Source organism: Callospermophilus lateralis, unplaced genomic scaffold (genome assembly GCF_048772815.1).
Source record: "Callospermophilus lateralis isolate mCalLat2 unplaced genomic scaffold, mCalLat2.hap1 Scaffold_43, whole genome shotgun sequence".
Taxonomy (NCBI): domain Eukaryota; kingdom Metazoa; phylum Chordata; class Mammalia; order Rodentia; family Sciuridae; genus Callospermophilus; species Callospermophilus lateralis.
The window spans coordinates 3780223-3800204 of record NW_027514380.1 but is presented as its reverse complement, the minus strand read 5'-3'; the positions used below and the strand labels follow the sequence as shown (position 1 = coordinate 3800204).

The following is a 19982-nucleotide window of genomic DNA, read 5'->3' as shown; positions in this document are numbered from 1 at the left end:
ATAAAGTATACAATTAATAGGTTTTTGTATATTCACAGAGCTGGGCATTCATCAACAAAGAGTTTAAAAGTGTTTTCAGCATCCTAGAGAGAAATTCTGTGCTCATGAGGAGTGCCTGCTCAACCCCCACTTCCACCCTCAGGCAAAAAATTAACTGTTTTTGTTTTCTGTTTCTATGGATTTATCTCTTCTTGACATTTTATATAAATGGAAACATATAATAAATGCAGTCTTTTGTGTCTGGCTTCTTCCAATTAGCATAAGATTTTCAAGATATATCCATGTTGCTATATTTCTTTTTATTAGGAATAATTTGGCAGTCCTTCCAATTGACAAATACTCTTCAATTGTGTAAATATACCACATTTTATTTATCTATTCATCAGTTGATGAATATTTGGGTCTGAACATTTGGCTAGTATGAAGAATGCTGCTATAAATATTCATGTATAAGTTCTTATATGGAAATATTTTAAATTCTCTTGTATAGATACCTAGCAGTGGAGTTAAGGGGTCACATGGTAACATTATATTTAACATTTTTAAAGAACTGACAGATCATTTTCTATAGTGATTGTGCCTCTTTACATTCACAATAGTAATGTTTGAGGGTTCCCATTACTCCATGTTTTCATGAATACATATTATTGTCTGTTATTTTGTTTCTAGCCATCCCAGTTTGTTTGGAGTAGTTTTATACTTTAGTTTTGCTTTGGGCTTCTCTAATGGAAAATGATTCTGATAGCTTTTTATATGCTTATTAGCCATTTGTCTATTTTCTTTGGAGAAATGTCTATTCAAATACTTGGCCCATTTTTAATTTATTTAATTTTTGTTTTTTAGTTGACAGGACACTTTTTTATAACTAAGAAACCATTGAATAATCTAAAGTAAGATTCACTTCTGTGTTTTCAGATATTTATAGTTTTGGCTTTTACACATAGGTCTGTAAACCACTTTGCATTATTTTTTGTGTATGACATAAGAAAGAGGTCTTGACTTCATATTTTGCATGTAGATGTGCAGTTGTCCCATGTAGTATGTTTTTCAGTAATAAATATGTTGCTCAGGAAATAGAAAAAGAAACCAAATATCGACACAAACAAAACTCATATTTGATTGGAAATATTGGGAAGTTTTTATTTTATATATAGTTTCCTTAACTGTGAATAACTTTGAACATGTAGAGAGAAATATTAGGGTAAGAGAATTATAGGAATAGGTAAAAAGAGAAAGTAACAAAAATGTTATAGTGATTTCATTTTTCCCTGTTACATGCTTTGCAGAGAACCTGGAACCTGATACTGACAAAACGGCATAAAGACAATCATATCTTTGGGGTGTCTTAGTTATGCCATTCAGGGCATGTGAGCTGGTATAATTGTTACCCAATCCCCTAGGGTCCTTTGGTGAAGGACTACTTTGAGGTGTGTGTTATGGTAATGGGCTTGGGGTATGAGAACTGGTGCACTGCAGAAAGTAGTCTAGAATAGTGATTTTTTTCATTGTCGGAGCTGACAGCCTGTGATTGCATGTAGTCTTGAAATTCTTTGGTTTTGTAGGTCCTGCAGTACCCTCTCTGGCTTCCCATCTGATTAATTCCTGAGAATAATCTATTAGCTAATGCCACATATCCCTAAGTTTGCCACTGAAACTTGGCCACCTATTTTGGCACTTAGAATAATTTCACTCATCTTTTCTCTTCTGGTTAAGTCTTGCCTTCTGGCCTCAGATATTCCAAAATCCTAGCATTACTATTGACACTGGGGAACTACTTTTATAAGCAAACTCTCCCTACAACCTTCAAATCTGGTCTGTAAAGAACAACCAAGACTGTTTTTCAAGATGAAGGTGTTCTCCTTTGCACTTTTCTCCCACAATATCCTATTTCCTTCTTTTCCTTCCTTCCCTTCCTCCCTTTCTTCCTTCTCTGGCTTACCTGTTTTATGAAAGGGTTAGGCACAGGAACATAGTCAGCTGGCACTTCCCTAGTGTTATGTAATAAACCCACTCTTGTGCACTCCATTGTTGGACTCTTTTGAACCCATTATCTAAACTTTGAACAAATATTATCCTTTTGATTCTAGGTCATCATTCCTCCTCCCACATGCTTTGAAGAAGTATCCTAATAAAATAGTATATTATACCAACTCCAGCTCCAGCTTCCATTAACCCAGAGTCCTCAGTGAATAGTCACATATCATTCAACTCACTGTGATCTGCCTTTCTTTCCTCTATTGCCCAACAGTCTCAAGATCCATTAAAAACCATGGTTTTGCAGTTCTTGCCTGAATACATTGTCTTGATCCTTTGGTCCTTCAGATGAATAATCCCTTCCATTTCAATGAAGGCAGTGTATATCTATATTTGGTTTATACCCAAAATTGATCTTCATTATTGGTTTTGAACTCTTAAGTTGGGAGGGAAGGGACAGCTCTAATGGGGCAGATTTAATTTTGCCAGACACCTGACTGAGATGTTGCTTTTGAATGTCTCCCAGACAAAGAAAGGCTGCTGATTGTCTAGCAATAATGAGGGAGTCACATTTGTACACACACAGACTTCAGGAAAATCTCAGTGTTTAAATACAAATGTATCCATCTATAATCAATCTAGAACTTAAATCATTCCCTGTCCATCCTGACTTTACTGCAGGAGATACATCATGGCTAAACAGTCATCTTTCTCTACAGTTTGATTTATTGATTTCAACTCCTGATCTTGTTCTGCATATCCACCTGATATTATTAACACCTTCTGTGTCAGAATATTCCATGATTTGGAGGTTGGATCAGTTGAGTATGTTGTTGTTCTTTCTTCAGTGCATTGATAGCACTTAACAATGACCATTGTCCTTATAAATTACCTTTGCTATTGGAGTGTAGCTCACTCAAATCCTAAATATATTACTTACTCGAATGTTAGCCTCTGCCTATATGAAATCCCACTTTACCACAGAAATAATGTTGGCAGTTGAGATGCTTCAGAATAGCAGCATTCATTATTATCTCAATAGCAGTGGAGTCCTTGGCCATTTGGACAGTGAGTAATACAGTTACTGGGGTACCTGCTTCTGGGAATCATTTTCATGCCCACTGTCTTGTTCTAGGTCCTTCATAAACTAGTGCTGAAACAAAAATTTGGTAGTTTGTTTGGAAAATTCAGGGGCATGGATTGGGGAGGAAAGTAATGAAGAAAGAAGATGATGTCAACATTAAAGGGCACTTTATAAAACTGCTTGATATCATAGATAATTGGTGCTTAATTCCACCAGGACATTCAGGGAAATGGTATAAAACATGTCTCATTCACTAAATTCTTCTAATCATGTTTTGATGATTTTTTTCCTAGGGGTATTAATTTCTTAGCACTGCTGACCTGTCACGTATACAGAGAAAACTTCTATAGTTTTTTTTTTTTCTTTTTTTTTCAGGGGTTCAGCCTTCATACATAGAGTTGATGTTAACACATCCTGAAAAGTTATAGGAAATGGGCCGAACTCTGACAGCATCTGCTTCATGGAAGAAGTGAAATTAAACTTAACTGAAGTCAGCTCATGCAGCATCAAATGCCATTTGAAGAAGTATATGTAAACCTGATTTTCTTTAGAGAAAGAATTTGATTAGCTAAGAATTATGCCTTAGGAATATTAAACTGAAGTAGTTTATAGGATTGTTTGGAGAACAGGATTGGGTAGTGTTATGGTTTGTGTACAAAAAGTTCCCTGAAAAACTCATGTGGCAATGGAGGACAGGTCAGAGGTGAAATGGTAAGATTAGGAAAACTATAACCTCATCAAAGGATTTATCTTTCTGGTGGAATTATACATTACTGGTGGGAACTGCAGGCAGGTAGGACATGGCTGCAAGAAATAGGTCCTTGGCTCCTTGTGTTTGTTCACACACACTCTCTGTTTTCCAGCTGCAAAGAGCTTTGCAGCTTTCTTTTGGCATGCCCTTCCACCATATTGTTCTGCCTCATCTCAATCCCAGAGCAACAAAATCAGCCAGCCATGGACTAAACCTCCAAAACCATCAGTCAAAATAAACTTCTATGAGTTTTTATTGTCAGTTATTTTAGTCACAGCAAAGAAAAGCCGACTACCAGATAGTATAATGGAGAGGGCGTAACATGATGATCTTATTTCTATTTCTAGTTCTGACTGGGACCTGCTCACAGTCCTAATGCTAAAGCAGCTTCCAGAAGACAAGCATTCTGAGCACACACCAACAATAGTATTTCAGATGAAAGAGATTTCATTCTCAGAAGAGCTGAGAACTTAGAATGGAAGCAAACATTCCCAGATTACTTTTTTTTTCTGTTCTGTTTATTAAGATTCATGGGAAATCTTCACCCTGTCATTCAGACTTCAATATGCTGTTTGAGCTAAAGCACATTAACCTAAACAGAAACAGCCTTGTACAGAGAGAGTTAAGGTTGTCCTTGCCTGTGCTTTCTGGTAGACAGTACTGTCCAGTCAACTCTTTGTGACCTTTAGCACCATTTAGCAATACTTCATTCCCAGTAGTGGTTTACCAAGACAAAGGGACAGAAAAAAAGATAAGTCAGAGAACAAAGACAATGAAAAAGGATTAAGTACTAAGAAGCATTTTTTTTGACTAATCTGAAAGCTGCTTAGAAATAGAAGAGCAAAAACTAATAACATACTTCATATGTTAAGCACTTATCTAGTAATACTTGTATTAATTTATCATCCTCATATAAAACACCAACAGGCATATGTCAAATTAGTTTAACTTAGATACTCCCTTTCTTGCACAAGCTTTAATTTCCTACAAATCTTTACCAACTTCACCTAATTCTGAGGCTTGTAAAGACCTACTCTTTTCCATTGTTGAGAACCCATTCCTGGAATAGGTTTTCATCTCTTCTTTTTTTCTTTTCTTTTTTTTTTGGAGGAATTTTCTACCAGTATTTACAATTAATTGTAACAAAATCTATTGGAAAGAATTCTCCAGGGTATGGCTGTTTGCCAGATCTGCTTGGGTATTCCTGTATACACAGTGCAACTTGAGTTCATTTCCAGAAAAATTATATGTCATACAATGGGTTTCTTTCTGTTTTCTCCCACCTATTATGTAAAAGTGAACAGATAAGCCAAAATGAAAAGTTGTGGGAAAATACATGATTTACTCTGATCTTTCCTACTGTGTTTCCATGAAATAAACAGTAACATCTTTGGTTATTAGTATATATACAACTCTAGCTTTGGGTAAAACAATATCATCATATCCCAGTATATCATAATCCCATTTCCCAGTTTGCAGAGAATAAAAAAAGCATAGTCATTTCAAGTGGTATGCTTTCAAATCTTCAAATATCTCAGTGGATGTATTCATGCCCAATAGGTAACATCTAGTTAGTCTTATCACTTTTGGGAGACAGGTGTCCCCTGAGGTCTGGAGACCTAATCACATACCCCTCTGAATGACAGTTCAGTGCCTCCTTATCATCACTGCTCTATGCAAATCCTCATTTGCTTTATTTTATTTATTATTGCTGCTCTTTTACCATTTGACCGTTCTGTTGTGTTTGAGGTGATCACAGAGTTCATATGTAGAATTCTAATGTTAAACAAGGTTGTCGTATGAGAAGTCATTCCAGTGGGACTGAAGTCTTAAAGTTTTAATTTTAATATAATTGTGAAGATCTAAGGTATTTAAAATAACAAGAAAAAATATAACTGTGAAGTGTTAAGGCAACATTAGTGAGCCAAAATTTGACCAAATAAGAGAATCATGATCTTACCCTGAAAGATTCTCTACTAATTATTTTACTCATTATGTGTCTGCAATATGAAATAGCTCTTCTCCAGATTTCTGCATGAAGATGAATGCCATAGCAACATTTCATCAAATGTTTTCTTGTCTTGGCCACCAGTAACTTCTCTGTTAATAATTGCAGTATACATTGAGCTCTTTATTTTACTACACCTTTCAGCAGCATTTAATATATTTAAATATGTTCTCTTTTAGTAATCATTTTCTTCTATAACATGCATAGAACATCACACTTGTATCTCACAATTTGCATTAATATGTACAGTTTGAGTATTTTATACTTGATATTTGCAAGAATTAACAATTCATAAATTAATGTATTGAAATACTGTACCTTTTACTTAAAATATAAAATTAATTACAGTTACAGCTGTGGACGATGGACTTAATTAAAAGTTAGAGCAAAGATGGATGATTTGACAGAATCTATAAGTAGTCCTTTTTTATTAAAATCCTGCTCAATTAAAGGGTACTTGCCAAGCAGCCTTGATTGCATATGGCCTGCTCGGGTCACTATCTCTCCCAATGCAAACATATGTTCCTAAAATAATTTTTCTGTCCTCCTTCTTTGCTTACCTCCATTTTGAAAACACACACACACACACACACACACACACACACACACACATATGATATATAAAGAGGGAGAGTTCTAAACTTGAATTTTCTTCTACTAAATATCTTGTGCATTAGCATAATGCCCCAAAAGCCATTTGTTGTTTCTAGGCTTCAGCTAAGGCATGGCATCTGAATTATCTATAATCAGCTACATTATTCTGATATCTTTAAAATAACATTTCTGGTTTGGGAGAGTGCTAAAAGCTTACATATTTCTTTACATGTATGATATTTAGAATCTTGACCTAAGAAACAATAAGTCTCCACATTAGTAGATGCATTGAGAATTAATTTAGAATTCAAGCCTCGTGCTATTCACCTGAATATTCAACAAATATTAAGAACCTACTGTGAGCTTTGTAAATATTCCCTTGGTAAGGGGGATGCATTGATGAACAACACAAAGTCTCTACTTTTGTTGAACTAGCATTCTACATACACTTATTTTAATTTAAAGCTTTCATATGGGTCAGCATACATTTTCAGATACATTTGATGTTTAGTCTTGTGTTTTCTTTAAAATCTCAAGTGAGTTAATTTGTTCTTCAGGTCAGTTCCTTCATCTCTAAAACCAGGATTAAACGCTTCATACAAATGCTAATGTATATAAGATCAAAAATTAAATTAAATGTGGCTTGTGAGATAATTATTCTGTGCTTTCTATATTTCTGAAGTCTCATGAAACCTAGCATGGTCCTCAGGTATTGTTGAATATTAAGGCAGAATAATTTAGATGAATATTTGATATCTCTTTACTGTAGTATTGCTATAAATATTCAAAGATGATATTTGCAGAATTTTTATTCATTTGTTCAGTAAATTCTTGACTTCTGATAATGCCAGTTAAGATCTTTGGATATATAGAAGGTGGACTCTATTATCAGACATTTAATCTTCATGAATATTTGATGTTTTTAATGGGATGATCTTTTCTTCTTAGTGGAAATTATCCTCATTGCTATAATATTTTGGTTTTATTAATAGGAATAATCCACAAAAAGTAATAAATTTATTTGTAAAACTTACTCAGTCTCAGCAGTTGTCTTCTAGATACCAGCAAATTCATATCTTTTTAAATTAAATATCTTTGTAGTACTAATAAAAAAGTTTTATGTTTGCCCAAAGTGAAATAGAAATGTATCTGCACATGATACATTTTGATTCTCATTTTGTTCTCTGAAACTAGTTATCATTTAAATGCAGAGCCTTCGCTTTTCTGCTGCAAAAACAGATTTATGTTATTAACTACATGCCTAGCAGCAGTATTCAGGGCACTAATTTTCTAAGTTTATGTCAGTATATTGACTCAAAGTGAATTTTTAAGTGGTTGTGAGGAAAATATCATATTAGAATAAGAAGGCCCTTTAAGAAGCTTTTCATTGATAGAAAATATTAGATGTATATGCTTTAAAAAATTAAGCCACCACAGAGTTACATAATGAGCTGCCTGTGTGTTCAATAACTATAGTTTATTTTTTTTATGCAAGGGGCAGGAAGAATGTTCTGAACAAATCAGATAGACGTCATTTTACCAAATAAAAGCTTCTCTTCATTCTGAACCATTCTTTTTCTTAGGATGAATTTGATGGTTTACTTCTCTCTTGCTCCTTTTTCTAATAAACTTGATTATCTGTGGGACTAATTAGTTAAGTCATAGACTCAAAACACTGTGGAACAAATTACATAGGGAACCTGACGAGGAATTAAGGATTCATCAGGAGTTTGGTTTTGTTTTATTTTAACATATCTTTAGATAAGTGCTCATTGGGGAAAATGAATAATTTGCTTTTATTGCATTATTAATTAATCATCTGCCAGTAAGACTAGACAACTGGAAAGGTCATTTACTTTTTTGGAGTCATATCTTTGAAATGGTGCTTTGTTGTAGTCTTTTCTCTGCATGGCTTCCCTTTTATATGTTTATCACAACCACATGTTGAGGAATAAAAAGATAAGAAAAAAAACATTTCTCCACAAAATTTTTTTTCATTTTGGCATGAGTTGGGATCTGTTACAGTTTGCAGCAGAAATAAATTCAGGAATCAATAATTTTATTAAAGCACAGAGTGGAGAGGGAGGAAAAAGTTTTGATCTACATTTGAATACTTATTCTTTAGGAGGCAGAGGTAAAGACCAAAGTACTTCTGTACAGCAATGTCTTTCTCCAATGTTTTTGGAGTGTTTTCTGTCTCATTCCTTCCTATCAGTACATATAACATTACTTTTTACAGATTTTTATTTTTATTCCCCTTGAATCAGCAAACCCTGCCGCTGTGTATGGTCCTCAGATAGTCAGGGCATGACTTTCCTCCCTACCATGTATTTCTAGGGATACAGAGGTAAACCTATTAGTCTGAGAGTGATTGATCTTTTCCTTTGCTAGTTCTTTAAGTGAGTTTTCAGGACTTTCACTTTCTTTGAAAATTTAATTAGCTTTGCAGTAGTTCATTTCATTTTGAGAAATTATCTGCTTTTATCTTAAAATTTCAAAGTTTACTATGGAATAAAATTTATATTCCTGTTGCATTCTAAATATTTTTCAAAAGGAGGAAGATATACATTTGAGACATTTATATGAGGACTTGGATATATGGTCAGTTTAATCAATTTATTATCTGAACATTCCTTCCCTACAAAGGCTATGTGTTTGACTTATTTTAATATCTGTGAGAAAAGAAAGCAGTCTGATTCTTCAATGATATTTCTGCTTTAAATATTAATTTTCTTGTTCTAACTTTCTATTCTCAAAAGTAATTCAGTTTTTTGCCTAGTTTATTTGACTTGTTATGGAAACAAAAACTTCATATGTGGGTAGAGATGTTTTTTTAAAGAGAGCGCTCAGATATAAATGCACTACAGACTATTTAGAACTCTGTACTCCTGTCAGTTCTAAGAAATATTCAATTGAGATGGGAATGGCAGAGCTCAGCACTAAGATAAATGCCCTGTCATATGTATCCAGTGGGTAAATGCTGTTACCCCTAGTAAAACAAATATACTTATTTTCCAGCTGTGAAATGTTTAAATATACATGAACCGCCTAAATGTTGAAAATATAGGATGAAAATAATCAAACATCTCATTAGTTCTGCTATTGTATTGGTCAATTCCATCAGCTGTTTGCTTTTATATAGCAGGCACTGAAGCAAAACATACTGATTCCTCCTTCATGAATTCATTTTGCTCTTAATTTTTTTCATATTTTTCATGTAAGACTAACAGTATCATAATATAAAAGCAATAAGCCAATGTATAGTGCACAAAAAAGCTCAGAAAACCAAAAAAATCAAGTCACTGAAGCTTCTTCATAGTAGAGTATCTTATAAACTATGTTCATTCTTACAGCCTGTGTAAGTAGAACAAAGAAATTTTTTTTTCCAGTTCTTTATGAGTTGCTTTCTTTGGGTACAGGAGTGGATATATGAATTATAGATGATGAGTGCAAGTTTTGTCATGTGAACTATCTTGCTTAATGAAAACTGTTGCTTTAGCAAGAATGAGTTTTCCTTCAGAGATTTTCTGGGAAAGAATGTCTTAAGAGTCATATGACTATTTATTTTAAGAATGTGCATGTTGAATATGTTATGATATAGTTACGGTTGGATATGTTATGATATAGTTGTGGTGTCTATAGCAGGAAAAGTAATATGGCTTTGGAAGATTTATATACTCATGAGTCCCACAGAGGGAGTCTGTACATTTCTTTACTCATGAGTCCCACAGAGGGAGTCTGTACATGCCATGAAAGACAATAGAGGTTTTGGTGAGATGGTAGATGGCAAAACTCCAGGCCAGAAGTCTTTAATGAGATTTCCAAGGTAAGGTACTGCATAGTAGGCACTTCAGCATGGTTAGTTTAAATAATTCCTGTGGGATTTGTACTTTAAGAGTGGTCTCTAAATGCCTCATACCCAGCCTAGGATGATTTAGAACAAGAGGAATATTGGAATATTGGCTGCCTGTGTGAGAGTTAGATAAGTGGGTGTTTGGGGATTTAGACTTGGGGTTGGTTGTTTGGCATATAAAAGATTCACTTCAGGTCAGTCCTTTGCAATCTCTAAGAATTATCTAGCCCTGGGAGGGAAATTTTTTCATCTGCTCAACTCTCTCCAGCAAGCTTTATAAGATGCCAAAACATCATAGACTATGGAAAATCAAGCCAGAAGCCTTGGTTCATGGTCAGTACAAGTACAGCAATGAGCAATTACTTTAACTTGGGAGCCTTGGATTCCTTACTGATATCATGAAAATGAATACCATTAAGGTATGAAAATCTGTGCTACTACTACTACTACTTTTTTTTTGTCTTTTTTGGAACTGGGGGTGGAACCCAGGGCTTTGTGAATACAAGACAAATGCTTTTCCAGTGAGCTACATCCCAGCCCTTTCTATGCTACTTTAATGAGTATAAAGCTTTAATGAGTATAAACTCAGTGTATAGTTTCCTCAGAGGTCATTACATCCAAGATGAACATGTAGCCCAAAGAAATAGTCCTTTGGACTATACCTAATTCTTGCTTAAGCAAAACTTCTTACTGATCATGAAACTTGAAGTTTTTAACCTTTTCTATCGCTTCGTAATTCATCTATCCACAACTTGATCTAAAGAAAGGGCTTAAAAAATCAAGACAAAAGAATCTCTGTCCTACCTATGTTGGCCATAAAAACAGAAATGATTTGCAAATGTATGGTTTGGTTTACTAAGTTTTTTTCTACATTGTATATTAGCAAATTTTTATATAATGGTGTGTTAGATTTTTTTTTCACTGTGACAAATACCTGAGATAATCCAATTATAAGAAGGAAAGTTTTACTTTGGCTCACTATTTCAGAGGTTTCAGTTCATGATCACTTGACATCACTGCCCTTGGGTCTGTGGCAGCACAGTACATAATGGAATGAGCATGTGGCAGAGGAGCTTCTCACCTCATGGCAGTCATGAAGGGAAAAGAGAGGATGTGTGTGTGTGTGTGTGTGTGTGTGTGTGTGTGTGTGTGTGTGTGTGTATAACCAATATCTCCTTTTAGAACACTCTCCCAGTGATCTAATTTCCTTCTATTCGGCCAGTCTCCCCAAAGTGCTACAGATTAGCAATCAAGTCTTTAACATGGTGGAGATATTTCAGATCCAAATTACAGCCAATGAGTATACTATTTTATTCCAACATAAAACATATTTGAAAAAAAATTAGTATCAGGAGATTAAGGAATTAGAATATTTTGGGTTCAGTGACTGCAATGCAGCTGAAGCAAATTGTCAAATTAATGACAGAATTAATGGTGGTATGATTTGTATGTTTCTCTAATTTCTACCTTTATCTATACACATAGAAAATGAATTATGTATTTGTTTTGAATGAAATTTTGAAATTTAATCCATTAGATATCTGTGGTACAATCTTAAAGTTTTCTCAAAGTGTAGGCATGTAGATTAGTTTTATACATTAGCTTCAACATCTTCCCCTCTGCCTTACTGAATTGTTTTAGTCTTTAAGGTGCATGTCAAGTGCCTTCTTCATTGCCAATCCTTCCAAACCACTCCAATTCATGAATAAGTTCTCATTTGAGCACATACAATGTTTATTATATATCCCATTCCATTGTTACTTATAAACAAACCTATGCTATCAGTTACATTTTCTTATTTTTTTTATTTTAAAGATACAATAATATTTTCACTGAGAACAAGCCTTGTATCCTCATTTTCACACTTTTATGGAACTTGACACATACAATAAATTCATTAATTATTAACAAGTGACCTGTAAGATTCACAGTATATTTTATGAAGTTAAAAGTGTTTTGAAGTAAATGTTTACATTAACCGACTAATAGTGAGGTAGAACCTACTGGGTTCTTTAAATATTATATTTAACTCTGCATGTTAAAAAAGAATAATTATAATATTTTCAAATTCCAAATTGGGGTACTCTTTATCTTCCTGTCATCTTTAGACCCAGAAAAGGAAGGCCATGCTCTGTGTCTAGAGCTTTTCTTGATCTTGCCCTTTCTCTCCTCTGGCCTCACTCCTCTTCATGAAGCTCTAACCTTGAGGGATGAGGAGATTTGCCACATAAATCCTCTTTCATAAGACCACAGATAGTCAAAACCCCATAATTTCTTTTTCAAGCTCAGGTTTCCTTCAGGAACTCCATGTCCTTTTGAGGTCCATCCTCCAATGGAAATACTGTGCATTGTTCTGCTCATCTCAAGCTAAATGGAAGACCAAAGTTGGCAGCTTTGGGTAGCAGGAAAGGGGCACAGCTTGTACCTGAAGGCTTATAGCCCACCATATGGTGAAGCCCTCATGGATTGATATGGAGCTAGAGTCAAGGAATGGAACAGCAGTAGGACTGACTGAAGTTAGAGGCTAGCCCTCTGTGGACCACCACATACTTCCCTTGCTATTCTAAAAAATACACGTATTTTTGCATTGACCTGGCATCTGAGGTTGTTAGGAAGTTGTCTTTACAAAGTAAGAATATAAAAATTTAAATTTTCATCTTATTTAAAGTATGATTTACTATTTAAAAATATTTATACACTTTGTATGTAAGGCCTTAAACTTATATTCTTGTCTCAGGTCCCAATTTCCAGATATGTTAGTAAATTTCATATTCTTTTACAGTTGTACCAATCTTGAATTTATTTTCTTATTTTAGGAAATCAAATTCAAATTTAGAAATCTAATGTAAAGTATTTTCTCTCTTCTTGGTTAAGATGAAATTTATCAATTGCTTTGGTATTGAGTCCAATTCTAATTTCTTTATTTCTCTTTCTTCCTTTCTTCCTCCTCTTCCTCCTCATCTTTTTTCTGTCAATGATCGAAGAAACAATTTTTTTCACAAATTTGACATCAAGGATAATGCACAACTTTAAGTATCATTATATACTGTCTTTGAGTAGTTTCATATTTCTTGTGTGATTTTTCTGGCCCTTTTCTCCATGTAAACATCCCCCCAAAGAACCATGTAAATATTTTACTGAATACTGTAAAAAACATCATGATGTGATGTGGGGCAAATTGGATATGAGGACAGATGGGGAAAACAGAGAGCATATATCGTGGGTCTCATTGTTTTCTTTTCTTTTTTTTTTTTTAATCAGATAATGAATGCTTCTTTATGTTCTTTTAGTGTTACAGGAAATAATTAAACTGCTCTTTATGTATTTATGTAGTATATACTTTATAACAGTCCTATAAAATGGGTAATATTAAGTTTAATTTTACACTTAAGGAAATTAGAGACATTAAATAAAGTTGTTGTAGGTCATGCAGTTAATATGTAAGAAGGCAAGATTCATACAGGGATGGTCAATTGCAGAAACCATCCTTTCAACCAGAGGCTCATGATTAAAATGCTGTTGCATTATTGCTTTGAACAGCTTCATTTGTATCCTTTCAATTCACTTTTTGTTAAAACTTTTGGAAGTTTCCGTTTCACCATTATCATTTTATAATTACTTAATTTTTTTTCTTTTCACAGTGGGATGCCATCACTGAAATGGATGAACACAATAGGCCTATTCATACTTACCAGGTATGCAATGTAATGGAGTCAAACCAAAACAACTGGCTTCGAACAAACTGGATCTTACGTGATGCAGCTCAGAAAATTTATGTGGAAATGAAGTTTACACTAAGGGATTGTAACAGCATCCCTTGGGTCTTGGGGACTTGCAAAGAAACCTTTAATCTGTATTATATGGAATCAGATGAGTCCCATGCAATTAAATTCAAGCCAAGCCAGTATATAAAGATTGGCACAATTGCTGCTGATGAGAGTTTTACCCAGATGGATTTAGGTGATCGCATCCTCAAACTCAACACCGAAATTCGTGAAGTGGGGCCTATAGAAAGAAAGGGATTTTATCTGTCATTTCAAGACATTGGGGCATGCATTGCCCTGGTCTCTGTTTGTGTTTTCTACAAAAAGTGTCCTTTCACTGTTGGAAACTTGGCCATATTTCCTGATACCATCCCAAGAGTCGACTCTTCCTCTTTGGTCGAAGTACGGGGCTCTTGTGTGAAGAGTGCTGAAGAGCGTGATACTCCTAAACTATATTGTGGAGCAGATGGAGATTGACTGGTTCCTCTTGGAAGGTGTATCTGCAGTACAGGATATGAAGAAATTGAGCGTTCTTGCCATGGGAAGGAACATTTAAATAATTTATTTTGCATTTAATTATTTTTTAAAAGTAAACATGTTCTACAATAATTTGAAAATAGTAAACATTTTGATACTGCTCCTAATAGCTAATTACAGAAAAAACCGACTCCTATTATCTATTTGAAAAATGTATAATCTGTTTTTTCTTCCTGGGAAAATATATTATTTTTATTTTGATAAAGGAGTTAAACACTATGTATTGTGGTTTTCACCTACTTTTATAAAGAATACTAAAATAAACCACAGTAATAAAAACCAATGGGGATTCAAAATAGGATTTGCCTGATGTCCCGGTGTTGGTGGTTTAGAGACACCGTCATGTTGAAACACCATTAAAAAATGATTGCATTTTTCATGTTGAATTATAATAAAAGAATAGTATTTAAGTTTACTTAAACGGGTAATTCATGTGTTTTATTTTTTTAAAAAAAATAAGCTAGTTTATACAGGTGTTATGTGTTTGAAGGTTGAAGGTTGAGTATTGACCTTTTCAGAAATTAATTTATCCCTTGTTATTATTAAGTACACTTTCCAGCCACATGACACATTAATTATTTATTAAAATAGCAGTATTTGTATAAGTTCCAAGTATTAGGATATATTAATACTGCATAATGCTAGTTAAGTATAGCATTACACAGGGTTAGATAATGAAAGACCTGTAATTTTAAAAGAGAGACATTTTTCCTTTTTTATATGAAATATCTTATGAGGGTTTATTAATTTAATGAATCTATATAAAGATTTTATATACCCTTGATAAAGATCATCTATTCAATTATGTTTGTATTTAGTACTCAAAAACAAAACACATATATAGAAAAAAAGTTATTTTCTTGGTAAACTGTAGCATACTAGAGTTATTTCCTTCTCAGAGATAAATTATATACAGATGTTTGCCGGCAGTGCCATATTAAATTTTTTGACATCTTGGTTGATGCTATATTCACAGTCATTAAAAAATTCAGAGAAAATAAATAAGGAAAAAAATACTTGTTTTTATATAAGGGTCATGGGTAATATATATGAACTTTCAAAGGATTTATCTACTCATAAAATGTTTGGGTTCTTGATTCTTGAAAAGTTTGCTAGAGGCTCCAGTGATCCTCATGTTTTATAGTTGGAGAACATTAATATTGGCATGAAAAGTCAGTAGTGTGTATTTTATAAAGCATGAACTAGTCTTCTTCCACTATTTAATCACTCAAATATATTTCATTCAGATTTATCGATATAGATTGAACCTAAAATTTTTACTCACCTAAAACAAAGATTTATAATGGAGAAAAAATAAATCATAAATGATCCTGGATAGATTTATAAAATACTTTACACTTTTTACTATATTTTTAATACAATAAATATTTTATACATATGAAAAATTATTCAGTGAATGGGAGGGCAATTAGAACTTGGAATAAAATATACCTAAGGAACCATACTGTTTTGCCACATTTTAAAGTACATAGAAGTTACAGGCTTTGATTGATTAAAAATAATCAAATTTTAAAAATATTTTAAAAATTGTTCAATAATTCAAGGATTTATGTGATTAGCTTTTACTATATTTGTATTTTTATGGCATAGACCACATGATTAAAGTAACCAACCATGATGACTAGATATCTTTTTACTTGACATGCTTGTTGTGTGAAATTTTATTCTTTGTATATGCCTTAATATTTCTTTATTGTCTGGCAAAGGTGATTTTGGACAAATGATAAACATACTCAGATTGTCCAGTGCTTCTGCATGTCTATTTTTATGTCTTGTTATCTTTATTCTTATTTACCTGGTTACAGAAATATGAGGAAGTTGGGATAGTATAAATTTTCATCATCTTCTTGTACTATATGCCAGAAACTATAAGGATTGAACTTGAATTTTACGTCCATGGCTTACAAAGTTTAAAATAAGTTTTTGTATCTATTTGTTATTTTGTAATACTGAAAATAACCACATATGGTTTTAATTAAATATAAGGACATGCTGTTAGCAAAGAAAAGGGAATTTGAGTGGATGCAGAGACTAATTTTTTTATTTGTTCTAATTACTTACTCATGACATTAGAATGCATAAATGGAGTGTAATTTCTCATTCTTCTGGTTGTACATGTTGTAGAATCATGTCGGTCATGTAATAATATATGTACATATAGTAATGATGTCTTATTCATTCTACTATACTTACTACATCTATACCCTGCCTCCTCCCTTCACTCCCTCTCTACATAATCCAAAGTACCTCTATTTTGCCCTAACCACACCATTCCCCTTATTGTGAATTAGCATCTACATATCAGAGAAAACATTTGGCCTTTGGTATTTTGGGATTGGCTTACTTCACTTAGCATGATATTCTCCAGCTCCATCCATTTACCAACAAATGCCATAATTTCATTCTTAAGGCTTTGTAATATTCTATTGTGTATATATACCATATTTTCTTTATCCATTCATCTGTTGAACGTCATATAGGTTGGTTCCATAGTTTAGCTATTGTGAATTGAGCTGCTAAAAACATGGATGTGGCTGCATCAGTATAGTATGCTGATTTTAAGTCTTTTGGGTATAAACCAAGGAGTGGGATAATTGAGTCAAATGGAGGTTCCATTTCAAGTTTTCTGAGGAATCTCTTTCTGCTTTCTATATGGTTGCAACTATTTGCAGTCCCATGAGCAATGTATGAGTTTACCTTTTCCCCCACATCCTAGCCAACATTTATTGTTGCTCATGTTCTTGATAATTGTCATTCTGACTTGAGTGAGATGAAATCTTAGTTTTGATATGCATTTCTCTAATTCCTGGAGATGTTAAACTTTTTTTCATATAGTTGTTGATCTATTGTATTTCTTCTGTGAAATGTCTGTTCAGTTCCTTAGCACATTTATTGATTAGGTTATTTATTTTCTGGTGTTGAATTTTTTTATATATCCTGGAGATTAACATAGAGACCCATTTTTAAACTTTTTTTTGTGACACCATCCTATGTTCTGTACAAATTATTTGCTTACAATTCTGTAGTCAGGATATCTGGACTAGGTTCACGGGGCGGTTCTTATTTGGTCTTAAATACAACTAAAGTTATTTGAAGATTTATCAGAGCTGGATGTCTAAGAATGGCTTCATACACTTATAATTCTATATCTAGGATCTTTGAAGTTCTAAGGTTGCTTACTGTCTACATCCTAATTATACTCTTTTAGAGTGTTTTATTTCAGATAATTATTCTAGTATTTTTCTTTATTGGTATGTATATTAAAAGTGATTATTCCCAATAGTATTCAAGTGACTTCACAATTGGGCGCTGTTCTGTTCTTTTCCTAGCCTTGGATAATTCTGTGTGCTATTCTATTTTTATTATTTTTGAAACTTTTCTGTGCTTTTCCTGTCCCTTTTTTTCAAATTTTATTTAGCTGCTCATTGCCCTTTTCTTCCTTTTTCTGCAATGGCATTTTATTGATCCTCCGAAGTGTAGCAGAAATGTCCTATGTCTGGCTTTTCAATGAGTTAACAGCTCTCTTCTCTATGTTAACAGTTTTTACTAATTGTTTATTTGCATGTTTAACCTGGCTATCAAATAAAAGAGGTGTATTTCAACCTTGCCTGTGTAATAAAGGGTAGGAAACTGGTTGATGGGAATGTTTCTGTGGCACTGAGCGTGGACTCTCCTGAGTAAAGGTTTAGCTTCTGGTGGAGCTGCTCCCTGCACTGTTTATCCTCATCTATGAAACAAGAAAGCTCCTTTCAAGGAGGGTTTCAGTATTATAGATCTGGAAGGCCTTAGAAAGTACTGTCATCTGTCATTTTATGACTGGGCACTAAATTACTAAAAACGGAGCTTCCTTTTCTGGGGCCTACAGTAGTGACCAACCCTAGACTGAGAATTGAAGCTCAGATGTTTCTCCTATGGGCTGTTGTGAGTTTTTCCTTTCTTTTTTCCTCTATTCTCCCTTTCCTTCCTCCCTCCCTTTCTTCCTCTCTCTTCCAATCAGTGGTGCTCTTACTTTGTATTAATATTTCCTGTCTGCCAAGCCCAAAATAATGGAGGTCTGTTACACATTATTTAAGACCCCTTTCAAGCTGTTGTTTATTTTCTGTAGTCCAATATACTTATTGTTAGGACAGAATTGACACATCCATTCTGAAATTTAGGCTACCAAGAATAATGGAAAAAATACAGATTTATGTGGAACTTTGCAGATAAAGATCACAAATAAAAAAATTTACAGTGAAGCTTTGTATACTTTCATAATTTGCTTGAATTAATTTGAGAGCTCTATGCAGTAGACACAATAAGGTGGTTTAAAGTTGAATAAATTCATATATATCTATATTATCTGTATCTACTGAATGATATATAAGTACCATGTTTATATAATTAATTATTGTATTGTATCCTAAAGAATTATATCACTGAATGTTTGAATTAGTGATGCCTTTCTCCAATATTAAGGCACATCTAGATCCAAATTCTAGAAGCACAAAATGAGAAGTATTCTTATCCTTGTAGTATCAATCAAGTTTAAATAGAAACTTTATTATGGCAAATATGATAAATTTTAAAAAAAATGCAGGGATATAGGTTACTGTATTGTACCTAACAAGCATTATTATAATTTTGGCTTACAAATCAATTTATTTTTGATAACTATTTTAATTCTATTTCATAAGTTCCTAAGTGAAACTGTCATACTGGGCATATTGATATTAGACATATAATTTGTAATTTATTTATTTTACTTAATGTCAATTCTTGTTAAGGATTTGAATTAAAAATGAAGTTGATTGGACTAGCATTGGAAATGCTAATTTACATCAAATAGTCTTTCACTTTACATATCTAAGATTATTTTAAGACTATATAAGAAATGACTGGATATGACATGCAAAGTTGAATGCAATTTTTGTTCACTTGTCTGAGTCCTAAAGTGACATGAATCCCTAATAATCTCCTCTGGAACATTAATTTAAGATAATCTCATTAAGGTTGTAGCATTTCTACTTTGAGTTAAATAAAAATTGACAATTATCTGCATCACCTAAAAATTTTTTTTTAAATAAGAAATGTCAGTTTAAGTTTAGAGTTTTATATCTGTTGGGCATACATACATACTACAAGGATACTTTAAGTATAACATGATATGATTAAATAATATTTAGCTATGGAAATTATAGTTCTAAGACATTGAGAATTTTTCAAAACCTTTGCTTTTTTCAAGAACATGGTTTTATTTGTTTATTTTCTTTCTAGTGCTGCTTTACAATTCAGGAGGAAAGGATGGTGGCATTCCTCAGACCATTGCATTATTGTGCATAGAGGTGAATGGGATATACAAGGCCTTTAGTGACTTAGCTATTGATTTGATCTTCTGAAGAGTGTTGTTATAAAGG

At 33.3% G+C, this 19982-nt stretch overlaps 1 pseudogene; it reads left to right on the top strand.

Moving 5' to 3' along the window:
* The window catches only part of LOC143389056 (ephrin type-A receptor 6-like), an 80894-nt pseudogene extending 66290 nt beyond the window's left edge, over positions 1 to 14604 (top strand).
* The last annotated feature ends 5378 nt before the right edge of the window (positions 14605 to 19982 follow it).